Consider the following 20,941-nt stretch of genomic DNA (forward strand, 5'->3'; position numbering starts at 1 on the left):
AACCACACGGCCACGACAACGTTGACAGAAGAAAACAAGCTTGTTAGGAGTGAATGGGCCAACAGGCATAGCCTACAGAAAGTGAAATTTAACAACTGAAAGATAATGCAGTAACTCATTATAATGCAATAACACAAAATGTTCCCCTCATTCATTTGTTATTAAGTCCAGCTGTTTTCTTATTTAACCTTGATCTTTGCTCAGCTCCAGAAGGTCTGCATTTGAGAGTGTTTATTATGAATTGTTATTTCACTGTGTGAAGTTGTTATTTCATCATTCTTATTATTACTGCTGAGCAGCATGACTCCTGAGAGGCACTAAAAAACTGTCAGAAGTGGGATTTGAACCCACGCCTCCATGGGAGACTGCGACCTGAACGCAGCGCCTTAGACCGCTCGGCCATCCTGACTACAGCACAGTAACGGGGTATCGGGTTAAAGTGTATGCGGTAAAAGTAGAAATATGAACAACGCTCTAAAATCACCACAGAGACCAGAACAACTATGCACGATACTGACTTGCACTTTCAATAGTCATTTGTTTTTATAAATTAAAAAGTCCAGTCATTGATTTAACCTCAATATGGCCTTCAATGGGAAAGAGTAGTAAATCGTCATTGAATGAGCGCTAAACTGGCATCAGAATATGGCCATTCTGATATAAATTATGAAATTCCTCAGATAAGACTGAAAAAGTGTCTGGAAATATCAGCAACCATCAGGGTAAGAGTGACAACAGGTCCACATGGGGGAAATCCTTACAAATGGCTTAATGAGTCATTTCAACGCAATCGTGTTATTATTTATTTTCAGGGTTTAACAAGGCAGCTCACCTGTGATTTGACATTAGATGCGGCGACTTTGATTACCCTGCAGACGATATTTTTGTTCTTCCCGCCAATACAATCCACTGACAACGACCGACGAGTTCTGCGTTCCGAGATTATTTTTGTTATTTGCCTGTTTGGGGCCCGCCTGTGAAATTGCGCGATTCTTGCAATTCTCTTTCAGCCTCTCATCAACTAGCTGTTTTTGCAGAATATTACAAATACGATAGTTATTCACTACTCATATTAACTAGGTGTCATTTACGTTACCTTAAGTCATTCATTTTTCAACTGGATTTTACAAAGGTGCATGACATGCAGGCGCTAAAAAGTTGTCAGGAGGGGGTTTCAAACCATGCCTATAGGGGAGTCTGCGACCTGAATGACTTAATGGTTATTTTCAATGCAATCGAGTTTTTCTTTTTCTTTTAGGGTTTAACAAGGTTTCTCACCTGTTACCTGTGGCTTGACTTTAGATGTGGCCAGTTCGATTACCCTGCAGCCTAAGAGTGTCTTCAGAATATGGCCAATTTGACATTAATTTAAAAATGCCTCAGTTAGGACCAAAAAAGTGTCTGGAGCTTCCCGTCAGGGTAAGAGTGACAACAGGTTTCCACATGTCAAAATGGGGGAAATCTTAGCAAATGGCTTCATGGTTATTCATGAGAATCGTGTTGTTGTATTGTTGAGTGTATCATGGGATCTCACCTGAAATCTGTGGCTTGACTACAAACCTGTAACCTATGCTACTGTGGCCTATAGAGCTAGAAGGCTGGATAACCAGGTGTGTAAAGGTGTGAAGTGGGATAGATGGCCTGCAGTCCTATCCCAAATGGACAACTAATCCCTATGTACTTGCGGAGATCTGAGAGGATGCGATTGGTATAAGAAACACGACTAAACTTCAACCTCCGGAAGGGTCAAAAAAATGAATTTTCGTTGTTGGCAGGATTTGAACCTACGCAGGAAGATCCTAATGGATTTCTAGTCCATCGCCTTAACCACTCGGCCACGACAACGTTGACAGAAGAAAACAGGCTTGTTAGGAGTGAATGGGCCAACAGGCATAGCCTACAGAAAGTGAAATTTAACAACTGAAAGATAATGCAGTAACTCATTATAATGCAATAACACAAAATGTTCCCCTCATTCATTTGTTATTAAGTCCAGCTGTTTTCTTATTTAACCTTGATCTTTGCTCAGCTCCAGAAGGTCTGCATTTGAGAGTGTTTATTATGAATTGTTATTTCACTGTGTGAAGTTGTTATTTCATCATTCTTATTATTACTGATGAGCAGCATGACTCCTGAGAGGCACTAAAAAACTGTCAGAAGTGGGATTTGAACCCACGCCTCCATGGGAGACTGCGACCTGAACGCAGCGCCTTAGACCGCTCGGCCATCCTGACTACAGCACAGTAACTGGGTATCGGGTTAAAGTGTATGCGGTAAAAGTAGAAATATGAACAACGCTCTAAAATCACCACAGAGACCAGAACAACTATGCACGATACTGACTTGCACTTTCAATAGTCATTTGTTTTTATAAATTAAAAAGTCCAGTCATTGATTTAACCTCAATATGGCCTTCAATGGGAAAGAGTAGTAAATCGTCATTGAATGAGCGCTAAACTGGCATCAGAATATGGCCATTCTGATATAAATGATAAAATTCCTCAGATAAGACTGAAAAAGTGTCTGGAAATATCAGCAACCATCAGGGTAAGAGTGACAACAGGTCCACATGGGGGAAATCCTTACAAATGGCTTAATGAGTCATTTCAACGCAATCGTGTTATTATTTATTTTCAGGGTTTAACAAGGCAGCTCACCTGTGATTTGACATTAGATGCGGCGACTTTGATTACCCTGCAGACGATATTTTTGTTCTTCTCGCCAATACAATCCACTGACAACGACCGACGAGTTCTGCGTTCCGAGATTATTTTTGTTATTTGCCTGTTTGGGGCCCGCCTGTGAAATTGCGCGATTCTTGCAATTCTCTTTCAGCCTCTCATCAACTAGCTGTTTTTGCAGAATATTACAAATACGATAGTTATTCACTACTCATATTAACTAGGTGTCATTTACGTTACCTTAAGTCATTCATTTTTCAACTGGATTTTACAAAGGTGCATGACATGCAGGCGCTAAAAAGTTGTCAGGAGGGGGTTTCAAACCATGCCTATAGGGGAGTCTGCGACCTGAATGACTTAATGGTTATTTTCAATGCAATCGAGTTTTTTCTTTTTCTTTTAGGGTTTAACAAGGTTTCTCACCTGTTACCTGTGGCTTGACTTTAGATGTGGCCAGTTCGATTACCCTGCAGACTATAAGAGTGTCTTCAGAATATGGCCAATTTGACATGAATTTAAAAATGCCTCAGATAGGACCAAAAAAGTGTCTGGAGCTTCCCGTCAGGGTAAGAGTGACAACAGGTTTCCACATGTCAAAATGGGGGAAATCTTAGCAAATGGCTTAATGGTTATTCATGAGAATCGTGTTGTTGTATTGTTGAGTGTATCATGGGATCTCACCTGAAATCTGTGGCTTGACTACAAACCTGTAACCTATGCTACTGTGGCCTATAGAGCTAGAAGGCTGGATAACCAGGTGTGTAAAGGTGTGAAGTGGGATAGATGGCCTGCAGTCCTATCCCAAATGGACAACTAATCCCTATGTACTTGCGGAGATCTGAGAGGATGCGATTGGTATAAGAAACACGACTAAACTTCAACCTCCGGAAGGGTCAAAAAAATGCATTTTCGTTGTCGGCAGGATTTGAACCTACGCAGGAAGATCGTAATGGATGTCTAGTCCATCGCCTTAACCACTCGGCCACGACAACGTTGACAGAAGAAAACAGGCTTGTTAGGAGTGAATGGGCCAACAGGCATAGCCTACAGAAAGTGAAATTTAACAACTGAAAGATAATGCAGTAACTCATTATAATGCAATAACACAAAATGTTCCCCTCATTCATTTGTTATTAAGTCCAGCTGTTTTCTTATTTAACCTTGATCTTTGCTCAGCTCCAGAAGGTCTGCATTTGAGAGTGTTTATTATGAATTGTTATTTCACTGTGTGAAGTTGTTATTTCATCATTCTTATTATTACTGATGAGCAGCATGACTCCTGAGAGGCACTAAAAAACTGTCAGAAGTGGGATTTGAACCCACGCCTCCATGGGAGACTGCTACCTGAACACAGCGCCTTAGACCGCTCGGCCATCCTGACTACAGCACAGTAACTGGGTATCGGGTTAAAGTGTATGCGGTAAAAGTAGAAATATGAACCACGCTCTAAAATCACCACAGAGACCAGAACAACTATGCACGATACTGACTTGCACTTTCAATAGTCATTTGTTTTTATAAATTAAAAAGTCCAGTCATTGATTTAACCTCAATATGGCCTTCAATGGGAAAGAGTAGTAAATCGTCATTGAATGAGCGCTAAACTGGCATCAGAATATGGCCATTCTGATATAAATGATAAAATTCCTCAGATAAGACTGAAAAAGTGTCTGGAAATATCAGCAACCATCAGGGTAAGAGTGACAACAGGTCCACATGGGGGAAATCCTTACAAATGGCTTAATGAGTCATTTCAACGCAATCGTGTTATTATTTATTTTTAGGGTTTAACAAGGCAGCTCACCTGTGACTTGACATTAGATGCGGCGACTTTGATTACCCTGCAGACAATATTTTTGTTCTTCCCGCCAATACAATCCACTGACAACGACCGACGAGTTCTGCGTTCCGAGATTATTTTTGTTATTTGCCTGTTTGGGGCCCGCCTGTGAAATTGCGCGATTCTTGCAATTCTCTTTCAGCCTCTCATCAACTAGCTGTTTTTGCAGAATATTAAAAATACGATAGTTATTCACTACTCATATTAACTAGGTGTCATTTACGTTACCTTAAGTCATTTATTTTTCAACTGGATTTTACAAAGGTGCATGACATGCAGGCGCTAAAAAGTTGTCAGGAGGGGGTTTCAAACCATGCCTATAGGGGAGTCTGCGACCTGAATGACTTAATGGTTATTTTCAATGCAATCAAGTTTTTTCTTTTTCTTTTAGGGTTTAACAAGGTTTCTCACCTGTTACCTGTGGCTTGACTTTAGATGTGGCCAGTTCGATTACCCTGCAGACTATAAGAGTGTCTTCAGAATATGGCCAATTTGACATGAATTTAAAAATGCCTAAGATAGGACCAAAAAAGTGTCTGGAGCTTCCCGTCAGGGTAAGAGTGACAACAGGTTTCCACATGTCAAAATGGGGGAAATCTTAGCAAATGGCTTAATGGTTATTCATGAGAATCGTGTTGTTGTATTGTTGAGTGTATCATGGGATCTCATCTGAAATCTGTGGCTTGACTACAAACCTGTAACCTATGCTACTGTGGCCTATAGAGCTAGAAGGCTGGATAACCAGGTGTGTAAAGGTGTGAAGTGGGACAGATGGCCTGCAGTCCTATCCCAAATGGACAACTAATCCCTATGTACTTGCGGAGATCTGAGAGGATGCGATTGGTATAAGAAACACGACTAAACTTCAACCTCCGGAGGGGTCAAAAAAATACATTTTCGTTGTCAGCAGGATTTGAAACTGCGCAGGAAGATCCTAATGGATTTCTAGTCCATCACCTTAACCACTCGGCCACGATAACGTTGACAGAAGAAAACAAGCTTGTTAGGAGTGAATGGGCCAACAGGCATAGCCTACAGAAAGTGAAATTTAACAACTGAAAGATAATGCAGTAACTCATTATAATGCAATAACACAAAATGTTCCCCTCATTCATTTGTTATTAAGTCCAGCTGTTTTCTTATTTAACATTGATCTTTGCTCAGCTCCAGAAGGTCTGCATTTGAGAGTGTTTATTATGAATTGTTATTTCACTGTGTGAAGTTGTTATTTCATCATTCTTATTATTACTGCTGAGCAGCATGACTCCTGAGAGGCACTAAAACACTGTCAGAAGTGGGATTTGAACCCACGCCTCCATGGGAGACTCCGACCTGAACGCAGCGCCTTAGACCGCTCGGCCATCCTGACTACAGCACAGTAACCGGGTACCGGGTTAAAGTGTATGCGGTAAAAGTAGAAATATGAACAACGCTCTAAAATCACCACAGAGACCAGAACAACTATGCACGATACTGACTTGCACTTTCAATAGTCATTTGTTTTTATAAATTAAAAAGTCCAGTCATTGATTTAACCTCAATATGGCCTTCAATGGGAAAGAGTAGTAAATCGTCATTGAATGAGCGCTAAACTGGCATCAGAATATGGCCATTCTGATATAAATGATAAAATTCCTCAGATAAGACTGAAAAAGTGTCTGGAAATATCAGCAACCATCAGGGTAAGAGTGACAACAGGTCCACATGGGGGAAATCCTTACAAATGGCTTAATGAGTCATTTCAACGCAATCGTGTTATTATTTATTTTCAGGGTTTAACAAGGCAGCTCACCTGTGATTTGACATTAGATGCGGCGACTTTGATTACCCTGCAGACGATATTTTTGTTCTTCTCGCCAATACAATCCACTGACAACGACCGACGAGTTCTGCGTTCCGAGATTATTTTTGTTATTTGCCTGTTTGGGGCCCGCCTGTGAAATTGCGCGATTCTTGCAATTCTCTTTCAGCCTCTCATCAACTAGCTGTTTTTGCAGAATATTACAAATACGATAGTTATTCACTACTCATATTAACTAGGTGTCATTTACGTTACCTTAAGTCATTCATTTTTCAACTGGATTTTACAAAGGTGCATGACATGCAGGCGCTAAAAAGTTGTCAGGAGGGGGTTTCAAACCATGCCTATAGGGGAGTCTGCGACCTGAATGACTTAATGGTTATTTTCAATGCAATCGAGTTTTTTCTTTTTCTTTTAGGGTTTAACAAGGTTTCTCACCTGTTACCTGTGGCTTGACTTTAGATGTGGCCAGTTCGATTACCCTGCAGACTATAAGAGTGTCTTCAGAATATGGCCAATTTGACATGAATTTAAAAATGCCTCAGATAGGACCAAAAAAGTGTCTGGAGCTTCCCGTCAGGGTAAGAGTGACAACAGGTTTCCACATGTCAAAATGGGGGAAATCTTAGCAAATGGCTTAATGGTTATTCATGAGAATCGTGTTGTTGTATTGTTGAGTGTATCATGGGATCTCACCTGAAATCTGTGGCTTGACTACAAACCTGTAACCTATGCTACTGTGGCCTATAGAGCTAGAAGGCTGGATAACCAGGTGTGTAAAGGTGTGAAGTGGGATAGATGGCCTGCAGTCCTATCCCAAATGGACAACTAATCCCTATGTACTTGCGGAGATCTGAGAGGATGCGATTGGTATAAGAAACACGACTAAACTTCAACCTCCGGAAGGGTCAAAAAAATGCATTTTCGTTGTCGGCAGGATTTGAACCTACGCAGGAAGATCGTAATGGATGTCTAGTCCATCGCCTTAACCACTCGGCCACGACAACGTTGACAGAAGAAAACAGGCTTGTTAGGAGTGAATGGGCCAACAGGCATAGCCTACAGAAAGTGAAATTTAACAACTGAAAGATAATGCAGTAACTCATTATAATGCAATAACACAAAATGTTCCCCTCATTCATTTGTTATTAAGTCCAGCTGTTTTCTTATTTAACCTTGATCTTTGCTCAGCTCCAGAAGGTCTGCATTTGAGAGTGTTTATTATGAATTGTTATTTCACTGTGTGAAGTTGTTATTTCATCATTCTTATTATTACTGATGAGCAGCATGACTCCTGAGAGGCACTAAAAAACTGTCAGAAGTGGGATTTGAACCCACGCCTCCATGGGAGACTGCGACCTGAACGCAGCGCCTTAGACCGCTCGGCCATCCTGACTACAGCACAGTAACTGGGTATCGGGTTAAAGTGTATGCGGTAAAAGTAGAAATATGAACAACGCTCTAAAATCACCACAGAGACCAGAACAACTATGCACGATACTGACTTGCACTTTCAATAGTCATTTGTTTTTATAAATTAAAAAGTCCAGTCATTGATTTAACCTCAATATGGCCTTCAATGGGAAAGAGTAGTAAATCGTCATTGAATGAGCGCTAAACTGGCATCAGAATATGGCCATTCTGATATAAATGATAAAATTCCTCAGATAAGACTGAAAAAGTGTCTGGAAATATCAGCAACCATCAGGGTAAGAGTGACAACAGGTCCACATGGGGGAAATCCTTACAAATGGCTTAATGAGTCATTTCAACGCAATCGTGTTATTATTTATTTTCAGGGTTTAACAAGGCAGCTCACCTGTGATTTGACATTAGATGCGGCGACTTTGATTACCCTGCAGACGATATTTTTGTTCTTCTCGCCAATACAATCCACTGACAACGACCGACGAGTTCTGCGTTCCGAGATTATTTTTGTTATTTGCCTGTTTGGGGCCCGCCTGTGAAATTGCGCGATTCTTGCAATTCTCTTTCAGCCTCTCATCAACTAGCTGTTTTTGCAGAATATTACAAATACGATAGTTATTCACTACTCATATTAACTAGGTGTCATTTACGTTACCTTAAGTCATTCATTTTTCAACTGGATTTTACAAAGGTGCATGACATGCAGGCGCTAAAAAGTTGTCAGGAGGGGGTTTCAAACCATGCCTATAGGGGAGTCTGCGACCTGAATGACTTAATGGTTATTTTCAATGCAATCGAGTTTTTCTTTTTCTTTTAGGGTTTAACAAGGTTTCTCACCTGTTACCTGTGGCTTGACTTTAGATGTGGCCAGTTCGATTACCCTGCAGACTATAAGAGTGTCTTCAGAATATGGCCAATTTGACATGAATTTAAAAATGCCTCAGATAGGACCAAAAAAGTGTCTGGAGCTTCCCGTCAGGGTAAGAGTGACAACAGGTTTCCACATGTCAAAATGGGGGAAATCTTAGCAAATGGCTTAATGGTTATTCATGAGAATCGTGTTGTTGTATTGTTGAGTGTATCATGGGATCTCACCTGAAATCTGTGGCTTGACTACAAACCTGTAACCTATGCTACTGTGGCCTATAGAGCTAGAAGGCTGGATAACCAGGTGTGTAAAGGTGTGAAGTGGGATAGATGGCCTGCAGTCCTATCCCAAATGGACAACTAATCCCTATGTACTTGCGGAGATCTGAGAGGATGCGATTGGTATAAGAAACACGACTAAACTTCAACCTCCGGAAGGGTCAAAAAAATGCATTTTCGTTGTCGGCAGGATTTGAACCTACGCAGGAAGATCGTAATGGATGTCTAGTCCATCGCCTTAACCACTCGGCCACGACAACGTTGACAGAAGAAAACAGGCTTGTTAGGAGTGAATGGGCCAACAGGCATAGCCTACAGAAAGTGAAATTTAACAACTGAAAGATAATGCAGTAACTCATTATAATGCAATAACACAAAATGTTCCCCTCATTCATTTGTTATTAAGTCCAGCTGTTTTCTTATTTAACCTTGATCTTTGCTCAGCTCCAGAAGGTCTGCATTTGAGAGTGTTTATTATGAATTGTTATTTCACTGTGTGAAGTTGTTATTTCATCATTCTTATTATTACTGATGAGCAGCATGACTCCTGAGAGGCACTAAAAAACTGTCAGAAGTGGGATTTGAACCCACGCCTCCATGGGAGACTGCTACCTGAACACAGCGCCTTAGACCGCTCGGCCATCCTGACTACAGCACAGTAACTGGGTATCGGGTTAAAGTGTATGCGGTAAAAGTAGAAATATGAACCACGCTCTAAAATCACCACAGAGACCAGAACAACTATGCACGATACTGACTTGCACTTTCAATAGTCATTTGTTTTTATAAATTAAAAAGTCCAGTCATTGATTTAACCTCAATATGGCCTTCAATGGGAAAGAGTAGTAAATCGTCATTGAATGAGCGCTAAACTGGCATCAGAATATGGCCATTCTGATATAAATGATAAAATTCCTCAGATAAGACTGAAAAAGTGTCTGGAAATATCAGCAACCATCAGGGTAAGAGTGACAACAGGTCCACATGGGGGAAATCCTTACAAATGGCTTAATAAGTCATTTCAACGCAATCGTGTTATTATTTATTTTTAGGGTTTAACAAGGCAGCTCACCTGTGACTTGACATTAGATGCGGCGACTTTGATTACCCTGCAGACAATATTTTTGTTCTTCCCGCCAATACAATCCACTGACAACGACCGACGAGTTCTGCGTTCCAAGATTATTTTTGTTATTTGCCTGTTTGGGGCCCGCCTGTGAAATTGCGCGATTCTTGCAATTCTCTTTCAGCCTCTCATCAACTAGCTGTTTTTGCAGAATATTAAAAATACGATAGTTATTCACTACTCATATTAACTAGGTGTCATTTACGTTACCTTAAGTCATTTATTTTTCAACTGGATTTTACAAAGGTGCATGACATGCAGGCGCTAAAAAGTTGTCAGGAGGGGGTTTCAAACCATGCCTATAGGGGAGTCTGCGACCTGAATGACTTAATGGTTATTTTCAATGCAATCAAGTTTTTTCTTTTTCTTTTAGGGTTTAACAAGGTTTCTCACCTGTTACCTGTGGCTTGACTTTAGATGTGGCCAGTTCGATTACCCTGCAGACTATAAGAGTGTCTTCAGAATATGGCCAATTTGACATGAATTTAAAAATGCCTAAGATAGGACCAAAAAAGTGTCTGGAGCTTCCCGTCAGGGTAAGAGTGACAACAGGTTTCCACATGTCAAAATGGGGGAAATCTTAGCAAATGGCTTAATGGTTATTCATGAGAATCGTGTTGTTGTATTGTTGAGTGTATCATGGGATCTCATCTGAAATCTGTGGCTTGACTACAAACCTGTAACCTATGCTACTGTGGCCTATAGAGCTAGAAGGCTGGATAACCAGGTGTGTAAAGGTGTGAAGTGGGACAGATGGCCTGCAGTCCTATCCCAAATGGACAACTAATCCCTATGTACTTGCGGAGATCTGAGAGGATGCGATTGGTATAAGAAACACGACTAAACTTCAACCTCCGGAGGGGTCAAAAAAATACATTTTCGTTGTCAGCAGGATTTGAAAATGCGCAGGAAGATCCTAATGGATTTCTAGTCCATCACCTTAACCACTCGGCCACGATAACGTTGACAGAAGAAAACAAGCTTGTTAGGAGTGAATGGGCCAACAGGCATAGCCTACAGAAAGTGAAATTTAACAACTGAAAGATAATGCAGTAACTCATTATAATGCAATAACACAAAATGTTCCCCTCATTCATTTGTTATTAAGTCCAGCTGTTTTCTTATTTAACATTGATCTTTGCTCAGCTCCAGAAGGTCTGCATTTGAGAGTGTTTATTATGAATTGTTATTTCACTGTGTGAAGTTGTTATTTCATCATTCTTATTATTACTGCTGAGCAGCATGACTCCTGAGAGGCACTAAAACACTGTCAGAAGTGGGATTTGAACCCACGCCTCCATGGGAGACTCCGACCTGAACGCAGCGCCTTAGACCGCTCGGCCATCCTGACTACAGCACAGTAACCGGGTACCGGGTTAAAGTGTATGCGGTAAAAGTAGAAATATGAACAACGCTCTAAAATCACCACAGAGACCAGAACAACTATGCACGATACTGACTTGCACTTTCAATAGTCATTTGTTTTTATAAATTAAAAAGTCCAGTCATTGATTTAACCTCAATATGGCCTTCAATGGGAAAGAGTAGCAAATCGTCATTGAATGAGCGCTAAACTGGCATCAGAATATGGCCATTCTGATATAAATGATAAAATTCCTCAGATAAGACTGAAAAAGTGTCTGGAAATATCAGCAACCATCAGGGTAAGAGTGACAACAGGTCCACATGGGGGAAATCCTTACAAATGGCTTAATGAGTCATTTCAACGCAATCGTGTTATTATTTATTTTTAGGGTTTAACAAGGCAGCTCACCTGTGACTTGACATTAGATGCGGCGACTTTGATTACCCTGCAGACAATATTTTTGTTCTTCCCGCCAATACAATCCACTGACAACGACCGACGAGTTCTGCGTTCCGAGATTATTTTTGTTATTTGCCTGTTTGGGGCCTGCCTGTGAAATTGCGCGATTCTTGCAATTCTCTTTCAGCCTCTCATCAACTAGCTGTTTTTGCAGAATATTAAAAATATGATAGTTATTCACTACTCATATTAACTAGGTGTCATTTACGTTACCTTAAGTCATTTATTTTTCAAACTGGATTTTACAAAGGTGCATGACATGCAGGCGCTAAAAAATTGTCAGGAGGGGGTTTCAAACCATGCCTATAGGGGAGTCTGCGACCTGAATGACTTAATGGTTATTTTCAATGCAATCGAGTTTTTTCTTTTTCTTTTAGGGTTTAACAAGGTTTTTCACCTGTTACCTGTGGCTTGACTTTAGATGTGGCCAGTTCGATTACCCTGCAGCCTAAGAGTGTCTTCAGAATATGGCCAATTTGACATGAATTTAAAAATGCCTCAGATAGGACCAAAAAAGTGTCTGGAGCTTCCCGTCAGGGTAAGAGTGACAACAGGTTTCCACATGTCAAAATGGGGGAAATCTTAGCAAATGGCTTAATGGTTATTCATGAGAATCGTGTTGGTGTATTGTTGAGTGTATCATGGGATCTCACCTGAAATCTGTGGCTTGACTACAAACCTGTAACCTATGCTACTGTGGCCTATAGAGCTAGAAGGCTGGATAACCAGGTGTGTAAAGGTGTGAAGTGGGATAGATGGCCTGCAGTCCTATCCCAAATTGACAACTAATCCCTATGTACTTGCGGAGATCTGAGAGGATGCGATTGGTATAAGAAACACGACTAAACTTCAACCTCCGGAGGGGTCAAAGAAATGCATTTTCATTGTCGGCAGGATTTGAACCTACGCAGGAAGATCCTAATGGATTTCTAGTCCATTGCCTTAACCACTCGGCCACGACAACGTTGACAGAAGATTACAGGCTTGTTAGGAGTGAATGGGCCAACAGGCATAGCCTACAGAAAGTGAAATTTAACAACTGAAAGATAATGCAGTAACTCATTATAATGCAATAACACAAAATGTTCCCCTCATTCATTTGTTATTAAGTCCAGCTGTTTTCTTATTTAACCTTGATCTTTGCTCAGCTCCAGTAGGTCTGCATTTGAGAGTGTTTATTATGAATTGTTATTTCACTGTGTGAAGTTGTTATTTCATCATTCTTATTATTACTGCTGAGCAGCATGACTCCTGAGAGGCACTAAAAAACTGTCAGAAGTGGGTTTTGAACCCACGCCTCCATGGGAGACTGCGACCTGAACGCAGCACCTTAGACCGCTCGGCCATCCTGACTACAGCACAGTAACTGGGTATCGGGTTAAAGTGTATGCGGTAAAAGTAGAAATATGAACAACGCTCTAAAATCACCACAGAGACCAGAACAACTATGCACGATACTGACTTGCACTTTCAATAGTCATTTGTTTTTATAAATTAAAAAGTCCAGTCATTGATTTAACCTCAATATGGCCTTCAATGGGAAAGAGTAGTAAATCGCCATTGAATGAGCGCTAAACTGGCATCAGAATATGGCCATTCTGATATAAATGATAAAATTCCTCAGATAAGACTGAAAAAGTGTCTGGAAATATCAGCAACCATCAGGGTAAGAGTGACAACAGGTCCACATGGGGGAAATCCTTACAAATGGCTTAATGGGTCATTTCAACGCAATCGTGTTATTATTTATTTTTAGGGTTTAACAAGGCAGCTCACCTGTGACTTGACATTAGATGCGGCGACTTCGATTACCCTGCAGACGATATTTTTGTTCTTCCCGCCAATACAATCCACTGACAACGACCGACGAGTTCTGCGTTCCGAGATTATTTTTGTTATTTGCCTGTTTGGGGCCCGCCTGTGAAATTGCGCGATTCTTGCAATTCTCTTTCAGCCTCTCATCAACTAGCTGTTTTTGCAGAATATTAAAAATACGATAGTTATTCACTACTCATATTAACTAGGTGACATTTACGTTACCTTAAGTCATTTATTTTTCAACTGGATTTTACAAAGGTGCATGACATGCAGGCGCTAAAAAGTTGTCAGGAGGGGGTTTCAAACCATGCCTATAGGGGAGCTGCGACCTGAATGACTTAATGGTTATTTTCAATGCAATCAAGTTTTTTCTTTTTCTTTTAGGGTTTAACAAGGTTTCTCACCTGTTACCTGTGGCTTGACTTTAGATGTGGCCAGTTCGATTACCCTGCAGACTATAAGAGTGTCTTCAGAATATGGCCAATTTGACATGAATTTAAAAATGCCTCAGATAGGACCAAAAAAGTGTCTGGATCTTCCCGTCAGGGTAAGAGTGACAACAGGTTTCCACATGTCAAAATGGGGGAAATCTTAGCAAATGGCTTAATGGTTATTCATGAGAATCGTGTTGTTGTATTGTTGAGTGTATCATGGGATCTCATCTGAAATCTGTGGCTTGACTACAAACCTGTAACCTATGCTACTGTGGCCTATAGAGCTAGAAGGCTGGATAACCAGGTGTGTAAAGGTGTGAAGTGGGACAGATGGCCTGCAGTCCTATCCCAAATGGACAACTAATCCCTATGTACTTGCGGAGATCTGAGAGGATGCGATTGGTATAAGAAACACGACTAAACTTCAACCTCCGGAGGGGTCAAAAAAAAGCATTTTCGTTGTCGGCAGGATTTGAACCTGCGCAGGAACATCCTAATGGATTTCTAGTCCATCGCCTTAACCACTCGGCCACGACAACGTTGACAGAAGAAAACAGGCTTGTTAGGAGTGAATGGGCCAACAGGCATAGCCTACAGAAAGTGAAATTTAACAACTGAAAGATAATGCAGTAACTCATTATAATGCAATAACACAAAATGTTCCCCTCATTCATTTGTTATTAAGTCCAGCTGTTTTCTTATTTAACCTTGATCTTTGCTCAGCTCCAGAAGGTCTGCATTTGAGAGTGTTTATTATGAATTGTTATTTCACTGTGTGAAGTTGTTATTTCATCATTCTTATTATTACTGCTGAGCAGCATGACTCCTGAGAGGCACTAAAACACTGTCAGAAGTGGGATTTGAACCCACGCCTCCATGGGAGACTCCGACCTGAACGCAGCGCCTTAGACCGCTCGGCCATCCTGACTACAGCACAGTAACCGGGTACCGGGTTAAAGTGTATGCGGTAAAAGTAGAAATATGAACAACGCTCTAAAATCACCACAGAGACCAGAACAACTATGCACGATACTGACTTGCACTTTCAATAGTCATTTGTTTTTATAAATTAAAAAGTCCAGTCATTGATTTAACCTCAATATGGCCTTCAATGGGAAAGAGTAGTAAATCGTCATTGAATGAGCGCTAAACTGGCATCAGAATATGGCCATTCTGATATAAATGATAAAATTCCTCAGATAAGACTGAAAAAGTGTCTGGAAATATCAGCAACCATCAGGGTAAGAGTGACAACAGGTCCACATGGGGGAAATCCTTACAAATGGCTTAATGAGTCATTTCAACGCAATCGTGTTATTATTTATTTTTAGGGTTTAACAAGGCAGCTCACCTGTGACTTGACATTAGATGCGGCGACTTTGATTACCCTGCAGACAATATTTTTGTTCTTCCCGCCAATACAATCCACTGACAACGACCGACGAGTTCTGCGTTCCGAGATTATTTTTGTTATTTGCCTGTTTGGGGCCTGCCTGTGAAATTGCGCGATTCTTGCAATTCTCTTTCAGCCTCTCATCAACTAGCTGTTTTTGCAGAATATTAAAAATATGATAGTTATTCACTACTCATATTAACTAGGTGTCATTTACGTTACCTTAAGTCATTTATTTTTCAAACTGGATTTTACAAAGGTGCATGACATGCAGGCGCTAAAAAATTGTCAGGAGGGGGTTTCAAACCATGCCTATAGGGGAGTCTGCGACCTGAATGACTTAATGGTTATTTTCAATGCAATCAAGTTTTTTCTTTTTCTTTTAGGGTTTAACAAGGTTTCTCACCTGTTACCTGTGGCTTGACTTTAGATGTGGCCAGTTCGATTACCCTGCAGACTATAAGAGTGTCTTCAGAATATGGCCAATTTGACATGAATTTAAAAATGCCTCAGATAGGACCAAAAAAGTGTCTGGATCTTCCCGTCAGGGTAAGAGTGACAACAGGTTTCCACATGTCAAAATGGGGGAAATCTTAGCAAATGGCTTAATGGTTATTCATGAGAATCGTGTTGTTGTATTGTTGAGTGTATCATGGGATCTCATCTGAAATCTGTGGCTTGACTACAAACCTGTAACCTATGCTACTGTGGCCTATAGAGCTAGAAGGCTGGATAACCAGGTGTGTAAAGGTGTGAAGTGGGACAGATGGCCTGCAGTCCTATCCCAAATGGACAACTAATCCCTATGTACTTGCGGAGATCTGAGAGGATGCGATTGGTATAAGAAACACGACTAAACTTCAACCTCCGGAGGGGTCAAAAAAAAGCATTTTCGTTGTCGGCAGGATTTGAACCTGCGCAGGAACATCCTAATGGATTTCTAGTCCATCGCCTTAACCACTCGGCCACGACAACGTTGACAGAAGAAAACAGGCTTGTTAGGAGTGAATGGGCCAACAGGCATAGCCTACAGAAAGTGAAATTTAACAACTGAAAGATAATGCAGTAACTCATTATAATGCAATAACACAAAATGTTCCCCTCATTCATTTGTTATTAAGTCCAGCTGTTTTCTTATTTAACCTTGATCTTTGCTCAGCTCCAGAAGGTCTGCATTTGAGAGTGTTTATTATGAATTGTTATTTCACTGTGTGAAGTTGTTATTTCATCATTCTTATTATTACTGCTGAGCAGCATGGCTCCTGAGAGGCACTAAAAAACTGTCAGAAGTGGGATTTGAACACACGCCTCCATGGGAGACTGCGACCTGAACACAGCGCCTTAGACCACTCGGCCATCCTGACTACAGCACAGTAACTGGGTATCGGGTTAAAGTGTATGCGGTAAAAGTAGAAATATGAACCACGCTCTAAAATCACCACAGAGACCAGAACAACTATGCACGATACTGACTTGCACTTTCAATAGTCATTTGTTTTTATAAATTAAAAAGTCCAGTCATTGATTTAACCTCAATATGGCCTTCAATGGGAAAGAGTAGTAAATCGTCATTGAATGAGCGCTAAACTGGCATCAGAATATGGCCATTCTGATATAAATGATAAAATTCCTCAGATAAGACTGAAAAAGTGTCTGGAAATATCAGCAACCATCAGGGTAAGAGTGACAACAGGTCCACATGGGGGAAATCCTTACAAATGGCTTAATGAGTCATTTCAACGCAATCGTGTTATTATTTATTTTTAGGGTTTAACAAGGCAGCTCACCTGTGACTTGACATTAGATGCGGCGACTTTGATTACCCTGCAGACGATATTTTTGTTCTTCCCGCCAATACAATCCACTGACAACGACCGACGAGTTCTGCGTTCCGAGATTATTTTTGTTATTTGCCTGTTTGGGGCCCGCCTGTGAAATTGCGCGATTCTTGCAATTCTCTTTCAGCCTCTCATCAACTAGCTGTTTTTGCAGAATATTAAAAATACGATAGTTATTCACTACTCATATTAACTAGGTGTCATTTACGTTACCTTAAGTCATTTATTTTTCAAACTGGATTTTACAAAGGTGCATGACATGCAGGCGCTAAAAAATTGTCAGGAGGGGGTTTCAAACCATGCCTATAGGGGAGTCTGCGACCTGAATGACTTAATGGTTATTTTCAATGCAATCGAGTTTTTTCTTTTTCTTTTAGGGTTTAACAAGGTTTTTCACCTGTTACCTGTGGCTTGACTTTAGATGTGGCCAGTTCGATTACCCTGCAGCCTAAGAGTGTCTTCAGAATATGGCCAATTTGACATGAATTTAAAAATGCCTCAGATAGGACCAAAAAAGTGTCTGGAGCTTCCCGTCAGGGTAAGAGTGACAACAGGTTTCCACATGTCAAAATGGGGGAAATCTTAGCAAATGGCTTAATGGTTATTCATGAGAATCGTGTTGTTGTATTGTTGAGTGTATCATGGGATCTCATCTGAAATCTGTGGCTTGACTACAAACCTGTAACCTATGCTACTGTGGCCTATAGAGCTAGAAGGCTGGATAACCAGGTGTGTAAAGGTGTGAAGTGGGACAGATGGCCTGCAGTCCTATCCCAAATGGACAACTAATCCCTATGTACTTGCGGAGATCTGAGAGGATGCGATTGGTATAAGAAACACGACTAAACTTCAACCTCCGGAGGGGTCAAAAAAAAGCATTTTCGTTGTCGGCAGGATTTGAACCTGCGCAGGAACATCCTAATGGATTTCTAGTCCATCGCCTTAACCACTCGGCCACGACAACTTTGACAGAAGAAAACAGGCTTGTTAGGAGTGAATGGGCCAACAGGCATAGCCTACAGAAAGTGAAATTTAACAACTGAAAGATAATGCAGTAACTCATTATAATGCAATAACACAAAATGTTCCCCTCATTCATTTGTTATTAAGTCCAGCTGTTTTCTTATTTAACCTTGATCTTTGCTCAGCTCCAGAAGGTCTGCATTTGAGAGTGTTTATTATGAATTGTTATTTCACTGTGTGAAGTTGTTATTTCATCATTCTTATTATTACTGCTGAGCAGCATGGCTCCTGAGAGGCACTAAAAAACTGTCAGAAGTGGGATTTGAACACACGCCTCCATGGGAGACTGCGACCTGAACGCAGCGCCTTAGACCGCTCGGCCATCCTGACTACAGCACAGTAACTGGGTATCGGGTTAAAGTGTATGCGGTAAAAGTAGAAATATGAACCACGCTCTAAAATCACCACAGAGACCAGAACAACTGTGCACGATACTGACTTGCACTTTCAATAGTCATTTGTTTTTATACATGAACAAGTCCAGTCATTGATTTAACCTCAATATGGCCTTCAATGGGAAAGAGTAGTAAATCGTCATTGAATGAGCGCTAAACTGGCATCAGAATATGGCCATTCTGATATAAATGATAAAATTCCTCAGATAAGACTGAAAAAGTGTCTGGAAATATCAGCAACCATCAGGGTAAGAGTGAAAACAGGTCCACATGGGGGAAATCCTTACAAATGGCTTAATGGGTCATTTCAACGCAATCGTGTTATTATTTATTTTTAGGGTTTAACAAGGCAGCTCACCTGTGACTTGACATTAGATGCGGCGACTTCGATTACCCTGCAGACGATATTTTTGTTCTTCCCGCCAATACAATCCACTGACAACGACCGACGAGTTCTGCGTTCCGAGGTTATTTTTGTTATTTGCCTGTTTGGGGCCCGCCTGTGAAATTGCGCGATTCTTGCAATTCTCTTTCAGCCTCTCATCAACTAGCTGTTTTTGCAGAATATTAAAAATACGATAGTTATTCACTACTCATATTAACTAGGTGTCATTTACGTTACCTTAAGTCATTTATTTTTCAACTGGATTTTACAAAGGTGCATGACATGCAGGCGCTAAAAAGTTGTCAGGAGGGGGTTTCAAACCATGCCTATAGGGGAGTCTGCGACCTGAATGACTTAATGGTTATTTTCAATGCAATCAAGTTTTTTATTTTTATTTTAGGGTTTAACAAGGTTTCTCACCTGTTACCTGTGGCTTGACTTTAGATGTGGCCAGTTCGATTACCCTGCAGCCTAAGAGTGTCTTCAGAATATGGCCAATTTGACATTAATTTAAAAATGCCTCAGTTAGGACCAAAAAAGTGTCTGGAGCTTCCCGTCAGGGTAAGAGTGACAACAGGTTTCCACATGTCAAAATGGGGGAAATCTTAGCAAATGGCTTCATGGTTATTCATGAGAATCGTGTTGTTGTATTGTTGAGTGTATCATGGGATCTCACCTGAAATCTGTGGCTTGACTACAAACCTGTAACCTATGCTACTGTGGCCTATAGAGCTAGAAGGCTGGATAACCAGGTGTGTAAAGGTGTGAAGTGGGACAGATGGCCTGCAGTCCTATCCCAAATGGACAACTAATCCATATGTACTTGCGGAGATCTGAGAGGATGCGATTGGTATAAGAAACACGACTAAACTTCAACCTCCGGAGGGGTCAAAAAAAAGCATTTTCGTTGTCAGCAGGATTTGAACCTGCGCAGGAAGATCCTAATGGATTTCTAGTCCATCGCCTTAACCACTCGGCCACGACAACATTGACAGAAGAAAACAAGCTTGTTAGGAGTGAATGGGCCAACAGGCATAGCCTACAGAAAGTGAAATTTAACAACTGAAAGATAATGCAGTAACTCATTATAATGCAATAACACAAAATGTTCCCCTCATTCATTTGTTATTAAGTCCAGCTGTTTTCTTATTTAACCTTGATCTTTGCTCAGCTCCAGAAGGTCTGCATTTGAGAGTGTTTATTATGAATTGTTATTTCACTGTGTGAAGTTGTTATTTCATCATTCTTATTATTACTGCTGAGCAGCATGACTCCTGAGAGGCACTAAAAAACTGTCAGAAGTGGGATTTGAACCCACGCCTCCATGGGAGACTGCGACCTGAACGCAGCGCCTTAGACCGCTCGGCCATCCTGACTACAGCACAGTAACTGGGTATCGGGTTAAAGTGTATGCGGTAAAAGTAGAAATATGAACAACGCTCTAAAATCACCACAGAGACCAGAACAACTATGCACGATACTGACTTGCACTTTCAATAGTCATTTGTTTTTATAAATTAAAAAGTCCAGTCATTGATTTAACCTCAATATGGCCTTCAATGGGAAAGAGTAGTAAATCGTCATTGAATGAGCGCTAAACTGGCATCAGAATATGGCCATTCTGATATAAATGATAAAATTCCTCAGATAAGACTGAAAAAGTGTCTGGAAATATCAGCAACCATCAGGGTAAGAGTGACAACAGGTCCACATGGGGGAAATCCTTACAAATGGCTTAATGAGTCATTTCAACGCAATCGTGTTATTATTTATTTTCAGGGGTTAACAAGGCAGCTCACCTGTGACTT

General features: G+C 40.8%; 8 non-coding genes across 8 annotated transcripts; all 8 read right to left on the bottom strand.

Moving 5' to 3' along the window:
* Positions 1–326: 326 nt before the first annotated feature.
* trnal-cag lies at positions 327–409 on the bottom strand. Its single transcript has one exon. It is a non-coding gene; the product is annotated as a tRNA-Leu (tRNA).
* Positions 410–2,151: 1,742 nt separating this feature from the next.
* On the bottom strand, positions 2,152–2,234 carry trnal-cag. The gene has a single exon. It is a non-coding gene; the product is annotated as a tRNA-Leu (tRNA).
* A 5,401-nt stretch (positions 2,235–7,635) lies between these two features.
* trnal-cag lies at positions 7,636–7,718 on the bottom strand. Its single transcript has one exon. It is a non-coding gene; the product is annotated as a tRNA-Leu (tRNA).
* A 6,838-nt stretch (positions 7,719–14,556) lies between these two features.
* Positions 14,557–14,638, bottom strand: trnas-aga. Its single transcript has one exon. It is a non-coding gene; the product is annotated as a tRNA-Ser (tRNA).
* Positions 14,639–16,385: 1,747 nt separating this feature from the next.
* trnas-aga lies at positions 16,386–16,467 on the bottom strand. Its single transcript has one exon. It is a non-coding gene; the product is annotated as a tRNA-Ser (tRNA).
* A 1,745-nt stretch (positions 16,468–18,212) lies between these two features.
* On the bottom strand, positions 18,213–18,294 carry trnas-aga. The gene has a single exon. It is a non-coding gene; the product is annotated as a tRNA-Ser (tRNA).
* A 1,744-nt stretch (positions 18,295–20,038) lies between these two features.
* trnas-aga lies at positions 20,039–20,120 on the bottom strand. Its single transcript has one exon. It is a non-coding gene; the product is annotated as a tRNA-Ser (tRNA).
* Positions 20,121–20,426: 306 nt separating this feature from the next.
* On the bottom strand, positions 20,427–20,509 carry trnal-cag. Its single transcript has one exon. It is a non-coding gene; the product is annotated as a tRNA-Leu (tRNA).
* Positions 20,510–20,941: the final 432 nt, after the last annotated feature.

Source organism: Oncorhynchus mykiss, unplaced genomic scaffold, assembly GCF_013265735.2.
Source record: "Oncorhynchus mykiss isolate Arlee unplaced genomic scaffold, USDA_OmykA_1.1 un_scaffold_308, whole genome shotgun sequence".
Classification (NCBI taxonomy): Eukaryota; Metazoa; Chordata; class Actinopteri; order Salmoniformes; family Salmonidae; genus Oncorhynchus; species Oncorhynchus mykiss.